The 10,410-nt window shown below is 44.4% G+C and overlaps 1 pseudogene; it reads left to right on the top strand.

Annotated features, from left to right (window-relative positions):
* The first annotated feature begins 8,423 nt into the window (after window positions 1-8,423).
* LOC112208537 (U2 spliceosomal RNA) lies at window positions 8,424-8,586 on the top strand (annotated as a pseudogene).
* Window positions 8,587-10,410: the final 1,824 nt, after the last annotated feature.

Genomic DNA, 10,410 nt, shown 5'->3' with positions numbered 1-10,410 from the left:
GAAAGAAAGAAAGGAGGGAGGGACGGAGGGAGAGAGAAAGAAAGGAGGGAGGGAGGGAGAGAGAGAGAAAGAAAGAAAGGAGGGAGGGAGGGAGAGAGAGAGAAAGAAAGAAAGGAGGGAGGGAGGGAGAGAGAGAGAAAGAAAGAAAGGGGAAGGGGGAAGGGAGGAAGAAAGAAAAAGAAAGAAAGAAAGGAAGGAAGAAAAAGAAAGAAAGGAGGGAGGGAGGGACGGAGGGAGGGAGAGAGAGAGAGAAAGAAAGGGGAAGGGGGAAGGGAGGAAGAAAGAAAAAGAAAGAAAGAAAAAGAAAAAAAGAAAGAAAGAAAGAAAGAGAAAGAGAAAGAAAGAAATTGGTCCTGCTGGAATATATTTAAAACAAATTGACAAATTAGCCACAGGCACATCACTGTATGAGGCTTACCTACAAGTAATGACGACATTCAGGAATCACACTGGAAAGCAGTGGTCAGAGTGTGGGCACAGAAGTAGTTGTTCCCGCGCCTGTGTGTGAGAGGCCTCCTGAGGGTTCACGGGTTATAGACAGTGAGGGTCACTTGCATGAGCACCATGGCAATGTGCCTCATTTTACACTCGAGAAGGTAGACCCTGGACACAATGGGGACATTTAATCTAAAGGAGCATCAGGCAGATCCTACCTCTCTGCAGCAGCCCCGGGGATGTAATGCCAACCCCCCATGCACCCAGCCCCAGCAATTTTCCCCTGAGAGTCCTGAGAAAGTAGGTGGTCTTTGTTTGGTGGTGGTGGGGGTTAGGCACCAAGGGCTTTCTGGAAAGTAGGTACAGGCAGAGCTTGTCAATTATTGAGTAGTTGCTACATATGAACATTATACAACCCATTTCATAAGCATTCTCTAATTTATCCCTTATCCCCACCATGCAAGTAGGGTCGTATTGCCCCCATTTTACAAATGAGGAAACTGAGGCCCAAAGAAGCTAAGAAACCTGCCCAAGGCTGCACAATATCAACACTGGACTTCAAACCCAGGGCTATGTGACAGAAAACCTTAGATCTTCTCTTTACACCATGTGATGTGATCTTCTTTCTTGCTACCCAGAATGTGGTCCATGGGCCAGCAGCACCAGCAGCACCTGGGAGCTTGTTCAAAATGCAGACTCTCAGGCCCCACCCAGACGTACTGAACCAGAATCTGCATTTTAACAAGATGCACAGGTGATCAAGTGCACAGTAGCATATGGGGAGCACTGCTCTACTTAGTTTTTAGAAGGTCTTTGATAAGTGTCCACACAAAAGTTCAACTGCCTCATTTCACAGATAAAGAAACTGAGGGCTGGAGAGGACTAGCAAGTTGCCCAGTATTCCTGAATCGACGTTCCTAACAATGTCTTGGACCGTCATGAAGAACCATGCCCAATGTGCTGCCGTGACCAGAAAAGGCAGTCACATGATGGGAGCTGTCAATCAAAAGCGGCACTGAAATTAAAGAACTAACACTCTTCCATCTGTCACAACAAGGATAGTAGAGAGACAGCTTCAGTGTCCCAGTCCCTCACCCATCCCTAGTCCAGGCTCCATTGTAAAAGGGATATTGACACCTTGCCTGTGACGCCCATCTGCCTGGGCTGGGATGTTCTCACTTCTTTCTTTGCATCTTCACTGCCTGCATGCATGCCTCATACACAGTAGGTGCTCAATCCACCTTTGCTAACATCGCTGAGAATAGTGGATGGGAGAGATCTGCACAAGGAATGGGGCCTCAGCAAGAAGGGCTAAACTGAAGACAAAAGCTGCGCATTTGCCTGGGGCAGCTCCACCAGTCTTCAATCTCTGATTCCCTTTTCTTTAAAATCTATTACAAAGTATTCAACTGCTTCAGCAGCTCTTGTGCTTTTCCAAATTCTTTAACAGGAATGTTAGTAAGCGTGCCAGCAATTTACTTTTTTGCATTGACTCCATCTCTTCAATACCATTACTACTGCTGAAACTGCCAAGGCTCTTTGGCTCTGAGCTCTAATGGACATTGGGCAGCTGAGCCTTGGAAGATCAGCAAAAATGGTTTCTGGAGCACAATGGGGCACCAGCGTCTAGATCTCTCCATCCCCTGACCCCTACACTCTGCTTCTACCAGCTGCGTGTCCTTACCAGCTGCCTTCTTGTGAATTCCATTCACCATCCAGCAGTGAACTACCTAAGACGAGCTTCTACCCTGGTGAGGTCTCTCTGAAGTGACAGCCCGACTAAGGTGACCAAGAAAGGGAGAAGCCAAGAAGATCAAAGGCCTGTAGAGCCTCACGCCCAGCCCTGCCTCCTCTGTGACAGTCAAGAACGTGCCCAGAATTCTGCCTCTGGTTACAGGCACATGCCTGACAGCCTGTCCCTACCCCTGCAAAGGAGGTAGCATGAATGAGGGGTCCTCTGCCCTGGGCCTATGCACAGGCCCCCATTCCTTTATGCTGCTCATGGTTGACTGTCTTTGGGGTGCTCCTGGATTCTGAGTCCAGCTGCCAGCTGGAACCCTTCATGTTTTTCTATTATCTCCTTCTCGACCTCAGATTCTGAGCTCAGCCCCTTGGGCTTGCAGAGCTTTACACATCATCCTCTAAGTTTGTGGGCTTTCCTTCAGCAACCCTCTTTGCTCAGCCCATCAGTTTTCCCCCTTATCAGCTAGCTGCCCAAGTCCAAGCCCAGTGCATGACGTAATCCATCCCTGTTCAATTTCTGGGCCAATGACCATGATACAGAGGGCTGCCACCTCTCTTCTCACCCACACGTACCCATGTCTCACTATCAGTCATATTGTGGGGGATAGAGAGGAAAGAACAAATATGCAGTCATTTACCTTAAGCTACTAATGAAATAGACACACCTTGAAAAACATAACAAGATACATCCAAGTGTAAAAATTGATACGTAGTCAGCTCCATTGCATGGAAAATAGCTCTGCTGGTGTCGATCTCTGTCCACTCATTTTTTGACCCAACCCAGGAAACTTGACTCAGTTGCAGGGTCATTCAGTGAGATTCTTTCCCCGTGACACTTATGACAGGCACAGACATGGCCTATGACATCTGGGCATTTGGAACCTAAAATAGAAAGGTAAATAAATTCCAGAGGGATAAAAACCATTAGCCCAAGGCCAACTAGCCAGTGTTGTTTGATACCACTGATGATCAGCAGATGTGTGGGGGGTGAAAAACAATGGGAACCAGTCTCTAAGCTGTCAGCAAAAGAGGCCATGGGAGCTTTCTTGGCAACCCGACATGGGTGAAGGAAGTTGTGAGTTCTTCTTTGCCACAGACTCTGTGGGCTCTCTGAGTGCTCCTTAGAGTCCCAGGAGTCCAGCGTCTCTTGCCTACAGCAGCAACCTTCACAGCAGGATCTGGAGTGATTCCCCTCCTTCTCTATCTCACTCTCTGCTTCCTCCCTCCTGCTTCCTGGGGTCACTTTCCCATAGACAAGCTCTAGTCACATCCTTGTCTCAGGTTCTGCATTCTAGAAAGCCCACACTAAGACAAATGCTTAGTTGGACAAAAGTCCAACTGTAAGGACTCATGGAGATAAATCATGTAAAGTTCTTGGAAAAGAAAAAGAGCACCCAAGAGACCAAGAAACAAAAGCAGCCCAGCACCCACCCACTGGTCTGATGCTCACAGCTTGCCCCTGGGTTGTTAGAAGCTCCTCTGACACTCACAACTGGACCACACTGTTCTCCTGTTGGACATAAAGGACCTCACAGAACACCAACATCAGACAAGGTCATTCTGATGCCATGTTACAGTGGGACAAAAGCAAGGTCACTGTGTGTTAGGCCGATCTTGCATTGCTATAAAGGAATACCTGAGACTGGGTAATTTATCAAGAAAAGAGGCTTTATTTTGGCTCACAGTTCCACAGGCTGTACAGGAAGTGTGCTGCTGGCATCCGCTTCTGGCGAGGGCCTCAGGGAGCTTACAATCATGGTAAAAGGTGAAGAGAGTGCCAGTGCATCGCTAGGAGAGTGCGAGCAAAAGGAGATGCCACTCATTTTTAAACAACCAGATCTCACATGTACTGAGAGTGAGAATCACTCCTTACTGGGAGGCCAGCACCAAGACATTCATGAGGGATCCACTCCCATGACCCAAACACCTCCCACCAGCCCCACCTCCAACATTTCAACATGAGATTTGGAGATCTGGAGGGGACAAACACCCAAACAATATCACTGTGCAACCCACAAATCCTCTCTTTCTGTCAGCTATGAGTGACTTCTGTTTCTTTACCAATTACATCTTTAGCTTCACTTCAGTCTGTCCTTTCTATAGATAAGATTTATTGAGATTCCCCATCATATAATTCCTCCACTTCCTGGTAACATTCAAGCCACAGCAAAGCCCCATATCCTTGACCCTCCCTTGAATTACCCAGTCAAAACCTCCATCCTGTTGTGGGTTCTTTCTCACCCTCCCCCTGAGAGCCCCTGCTGGTGGAGATGTGCTGGACAGCACAGAGAGGAATCTCCAGGAGGAAGCCAGGTTAGGAGACAGGGCTCTCTCATCCCAGACCAGTAGTTAAGCACCTGCTCAGCTACTTAGCAAGCATACTTCAGTCACCTACTATATGTAGGATGCTGAGCAGCTTAGGATTAATGCTGAGGTGCAGACAAACCAATCCGAAGGCACGATCCCCACCTTGGAGGGTTTTATGATCTTATCAGGGAAGAGAACATACACTTACGGGAAACAGCTCAGATCAGTTTGAGCTCCTGCCCTGAGCCCTGGGCTGCTGCTGTTCTGTCTTTTCCCTCAGCTCTGCGAAGCCACAGAGTGTTTGCACCTCCGTCAAACTTAATGAAATATTTAAATTTACTTTTGTCTTATTAAAAAAAAAAGGCACTACACACTGCTAATAAATATGTGTAAGAATCTCTTCTGGAAACATATTCTGGGTAATTTTATGTGGTATAAAACACCTCTGATAATCAAGTTTAAGATCATCAGTGATGTCATGTCGATAGTTTATACCTTGATGCAATGTGTCAAGAATGGCATTTCACTTCTGTGGTCTTCCTCTCAAAAACCCATAATGCAAGTCAAACTATAAAGGAAGCACAAACTATAAACAAGCCCAAATTGAAGCACATTTTAGAAAATACTTTGTCAATACTCCTAAAAAATGTCAAGGTCATGAAAAAGAAAGGAAGTCGGGGAAATGCCACAGCCAAGAAGAGTCTAAGGAGACATGATGACTAATTGTTATGCAGTGTCCCAAATGGGATCCTGGGACAGAAAAAGCACATTAAGTTAAAAGTAAGGAAACTGGAATTAAATGAGAGCTTTAGTTAATAATAATGTATCAGTATTGGATCATTAATTATGACAAATCTACCAAAGTAATGTTAAATGCTAACAATAGGGGAAACTTGGTGTTGCGTATACAGAAAACAGGAACTCTCTATACTATCTTTGCAACTTTTCTGTAAATCTAAAACTATAATAAAATTAAAAGTCTATTTGGCTCACACCTGTAATCCAAGCACTTTGGGAGGCCGAGGCAGGTGGATCACTTGAGGCCAGGAGTTTGAGAATAGCCTGGGCAACATGATGAAACCCCATCTCTACAAAAAATACAAAAATTAGCCAGGTGTGGTGGTGCATGCCTGTAGTCCCAGCTACCTGGGAGGCTGAGGCAGGAGGATCACTTGAGCCCGGGAGGCAGAGGTTATAGTGAGCTGAGATCACACCACTGCATTCCAGCGTGGGCAACAGAGTGAGATCCAGTCTCAAAAAGAAAAAAGTTTATTATAATAAAACAGACAAGCTAGCAAACCTTTGAGTACTGTGTGTCCTACGTGCTATTTCTCTGAATGTAAATTCTGACCAGCTTAGTCCTTCCTACTATGTGTATAGCCATATAGCATTGGAGTGTGTGTGCGCTACAGGTGAATGTGTGTGTGTGTATGTGTGTTTAAAGGGCCAGGTACTGTACTTTGATTTGTTTATAAGTCAGCCAAGCTATAGTGATGGTTTCATGAGTATATACATATATCAAAATGTATCAAATTATATACCTTAAATTTACGTAGTTTATTGTTTATTACATCTCAGTAAAGCTAAAAAAAAAAAAAAAAAAAGAAACACTCCAAATTTTGATGCCAGAACAAGTACAGAGGAGGGCCCAAACTCAATTACTTATGAAAATACTTTGACCTCAGACTTTTTATTTAAAGGAAAACAAAACAAAAACCTTAAAAACTGTATTAGTCAGCTAGGGCTGCTATAACAAAATACCACAGAATGAGTGAATTTAACAACAGAAATTAATTTTCTCATAGTTCTGGAGGCTAGAAGTCTATCATCAAGGTGCCCGCAAATTTGTTTCCTGGTGAACCTGCCCTTCCTGGCTTGTAGTCAGCCACCTTCTCTCTGTGTCCTCATGTGGTCTTTCATCTATGTGCACATGGAGGAAAGAGAGATCCCTGACTTCTCTTCTTCCAATAAGGAGACCAGACCTACCGGAGTAGGGCTCCATGCTCGTGACCTCATTTAGCCTTAATTGCTTCCTTAAATATCCTAGCTCCAAAAATAGTCACATTGGCGATTAGGGCTTCAACATAGGACTTTGAGGAAGACCCAATTCAGTCCATAACATCCACTCTCTGGCGCCCCCAATCCATGTCCTCCTCACATGCAAAATACGTTCACCCCCATCTCAACAGCCCCAGAAGTCTTAACCCATTCCAGCATCAGCTCTAAAGTCCAATATCTCATCTAAATATTACCTAAATCAGGTATGGGTGAGACTTGAGGTATGATTCATCCTGAGGCAAAGTTCCTCTCTAGTTTTGAACCTGAGAAACTAGACAAGTTATGTGTTTCCAAAATACAGCGGCGGGACAAGCACAGAATAGACACCCCCTTCCAAAAGGGAGAAGGTGGAAAGGAGAAAGGAGTGACAGGTTCCCAAGAAAGTCCAAAGCCTAGCAAGTCAAATTCCATGATTATAAAGCTCAAGAATAATCCCCTTTGATTGGAAACTCTGCCTTCTGACCCACTGAGGCAGCAGCATCACTGCCATGTTGCCCCCTCAACTCTTTATAAAGGTCCTGCCCTTGAGGCCCTGGGTGCATGCAGCCTGGCCTACAAAAACCAAGAAGGGGCCCCACTCTGTGAAACCAAGGAGGAAACAGCCTTGCCTCCTCAGCCTGTGGTGGGAGTGGCAGACCTGATGATCTCTGAATCAACTTCAGGGTCATTCTGCTCTTTTCTTGAAGGATAAAGACAAATAGTTCTATTGTGCCATACTGTAGAATCCCAGAAGTCTGAAAGCCTTCCTTTGTTTTGTCCCAGCTCCATTCTCCTTGGTCCAAACTGGCAGTGTCTCTTCTTGTATATGCCCATCTCTATTCCTGGTTTCTGCTGAGATGGCTGATTGACTCCATGGGTAATCTCCTGATGGAGTGATTGTCAAGCCACACCCTTGGTGTTTGCTCCAGAACATGCTTTCTCATTTTTTTGCAGTATGGATAGGCTGAGAATTTTCCAAATCTTCAAGTTCTACTTGCTTTTTACTTAACAATTTATTTAATTAATTTCTCTCCTCTTATCTGTTATTATAAATAGTAAGGAGAATCCAGAATGCACCTTCAACCCTTTATTTATAAACCTCCTCAGCTAAATATTCAATGTTGTCACTCACAAGTGGTACCTTCCACAAAAACTACAACACAATTCAGCCAAGATACTTTGCCACTTTATAATAAAGATGGCCTTTCATCCAGTTTCCAATAGTGTGTTCCTTCTTTGCCTCTGAGAACGCACTAGAATCACCATTACCATTCATATCTCTACCAATAGTTCTTTCAAGGCAATCTAGGCTTTTTCTAGCAGGCACCTCAAATCTCTTCCAACATCTGCTCATCACCCATCACCCAGTTCCAAAGCCAATCCACATGTTTAGGTACTTGTTACAGCAGCGTCTCATTCCTTGGTACCAAAATCTGTTAGTCAGGGTTCTCCAGAACAATAGAACCCATCAGAATCAGGGTAGGGGGTGATTTATTATAAAGTCTTAGCCTCACTTGGCCTTTTGCCTAGGATTAAGTGTAGTATCTATTGTATTGATCTGTTCTTATGCTGCTAATAAAGACATACTTGAGAAGTGGGTAATTTATAAAGGAAAGAAGTTTAATTGACTCACAGTTCCACATGGCTGGGGAGGCCTCACAATCATGATGGAAGGCAAAGGAGGAGCAAAGTCACGTTTTACATGGTGGCAGGCAAGGGAGCTTGTGTAGGAACTCCCTTTTATAAAACCATAAACTCTCATGAGACTTACTCACTATCACAAGAACAGCATGGGAAAGACCCACCCCCATGATTCAGTTACCTCCCACTGGGTCCCTCTCACAACACATGGGAATTATGGGAGCTACAATTCAAGATGAGATTTGGGTGCAGACACAGCCAAATCATATCACTATTCTTATCAGTTTAATATCTGATGTGTCCTCTATTTGGGCATAATATATAAAATAAATTTTTGGAGAAGGGAGATAAAATAGGAGCTTGTTCCATCTACTCCATGCAGTAACCTGGTATTGCGGTACCTCCAGGAATGGTGCAACTTCCTCCTCTCCCGCAGGATTAAAAAAAAGAATTAGCTCACATAACTATAGAGACTAGAAAGTCCCAAGATCTGCAGGGTGAGTCAACAAGCTAGAGACCCAGAAGGGCTGATGATGTAGGTCCAGCCTGAGTTCAAAGACCGGAGAACGAGGAGAGCTGATGGTGTAGTTCCTGAAGGCCAGCAAGGCTCAAAATTCAAGAAGAGCCAATGTTTCAGTTTGAATCTGAAGAGGAAAAATTCCCTCTCACAAAGGGAAGGGTCAGTCTTTTTGTTCTATTCAGGCCACTAACTCATTGGATGAGGCCCATCCACATTAAGGAGGGCAATCTGTTTTACTCAGTCTACCCATTTAAATGTTAACCTCAGGCCAGGTGCGGTGGCTCATGCCTGGTAATCCCAGAACTTTGGGAGGCCAAGACGGGCAGATTACCTGAGGTCAGGAGTTCGAGACCAGCCTGGCCAACATGGTGAAACCCTGTCTCTACTAAAAATGCAAATATTAGCTGGGCATGGTGGTGGGCGCCTGTAATCCCAGCTACTTGGGAGGCTGAGGCAGGAGAGTCATTTGAACCTGGGAGGCAGAGGTTGCAGTGAGCCAAGATCGGCCATTGCCCTCCAGCCTGGGCAACAAGAGTCAAACTCCGTCTAATAAAAAGGATTATTCTCTCTACCTATCACAATAGCCACCCAGTCACTTTTGCTGCTCCCTCATTTCCACTAACCCTTCTTCTCAGCCTTGCCAAGTTCTGTGACCCCTCAACTTGGTTTCTTGTAGTGTGATTGCTGGTTTACTTCCATAGAATCACCGGAGTAGAGGTAAAAAGTGGTACATGGGCCCTACTCCAGAAAATTGAGTTTGAAATTCAGGGCCAACCAGTCCCTATGTATGACTGAAATTTATAATCTCTTTTTGTGGTATTTTAATAAAGTTTCAAAGCTTTATATTAAAAATTTAAGTGATATCAAGTTGTATTAGTCAGAGTTCTCCAGAGAGACAGAAACAACAGAATGGATGGATGGATGAATAGAGGATTGATAGTATTGATAGATAGATACATACATACATACATACATACATACATACATACATACATACTTAGATGAAGAGGCATTTATTAGGGTAATTGGCTTATATGATTATGGTGGCTGAGAAATCCTGCAACAGGCTGTCTGCAAGCTGGAAACCCAGGGATGCCAGTAGCGTGGCTCAGTCCAAGTCCAAAGGACTCAGAACCAGGGAAGCTGGGGGTGTAACTCTTAGTCTGAGGCCAAAGGTTTAATGACCTGAAGGGGGAGGACTGCTGATTCAAGTTCCAAAGTCCAAAGTCTGGAGTACCTGGAGTTCTGATGTCTGAGACCAAGAGAAGAGGGTGCCCCAGTTCCAGGAGGAAGAGAGTAAATTTGCCTTTCTTTTGACTTTTTGGTGTATCCATGACCCTAGTCAATTGGATTGTGCAACCCACATTAAGAGGGATCTTCCCCACACAGTCCACCAACTAATGCACCAATCTCCTCCGGAAACACCGTCACATACACACCCCAAAATAATGCTTTACCAGCTATCTAGATATTCCTTAATTCAATCAAGTTGACACCTAAAGTTATCCATCATACAAGTAGGTAAAATAAGATGAGAGTCTGCCTTTATTCCCACTGAAATCCCAATAACCTCCTCGGAGTTAAGCATCTGAGCTTCTATTTTTTTCTTCTATGCATTTATAAACACATAGGGTTTCCTTTACACAAAGGGAATCACTTGGATTAACTAAACACAAGAAAACTTTCCCATTGTGTTGTTTCTGTATTTCCCTTCTTCCTTTTAATGA

The sequence above is a fragment of the Pan troglodytes genome, chromosome 13, assembly GCF_028858775.2.
Source record: "Pan troglodytes isolate AG18354 chromosome 13, NHGRI_mPanTro3-v2.0_pri, whole genome shotgun sequence".
Lineage (NCBI taxonomy): Eukaryota > Metazoa > Chordata > Mammalia > Primates > Hominidae > Pan > Pan troglodytes.
This window is presented reverse-complemented; position numbering and strand designations above follow the sequence as displayed.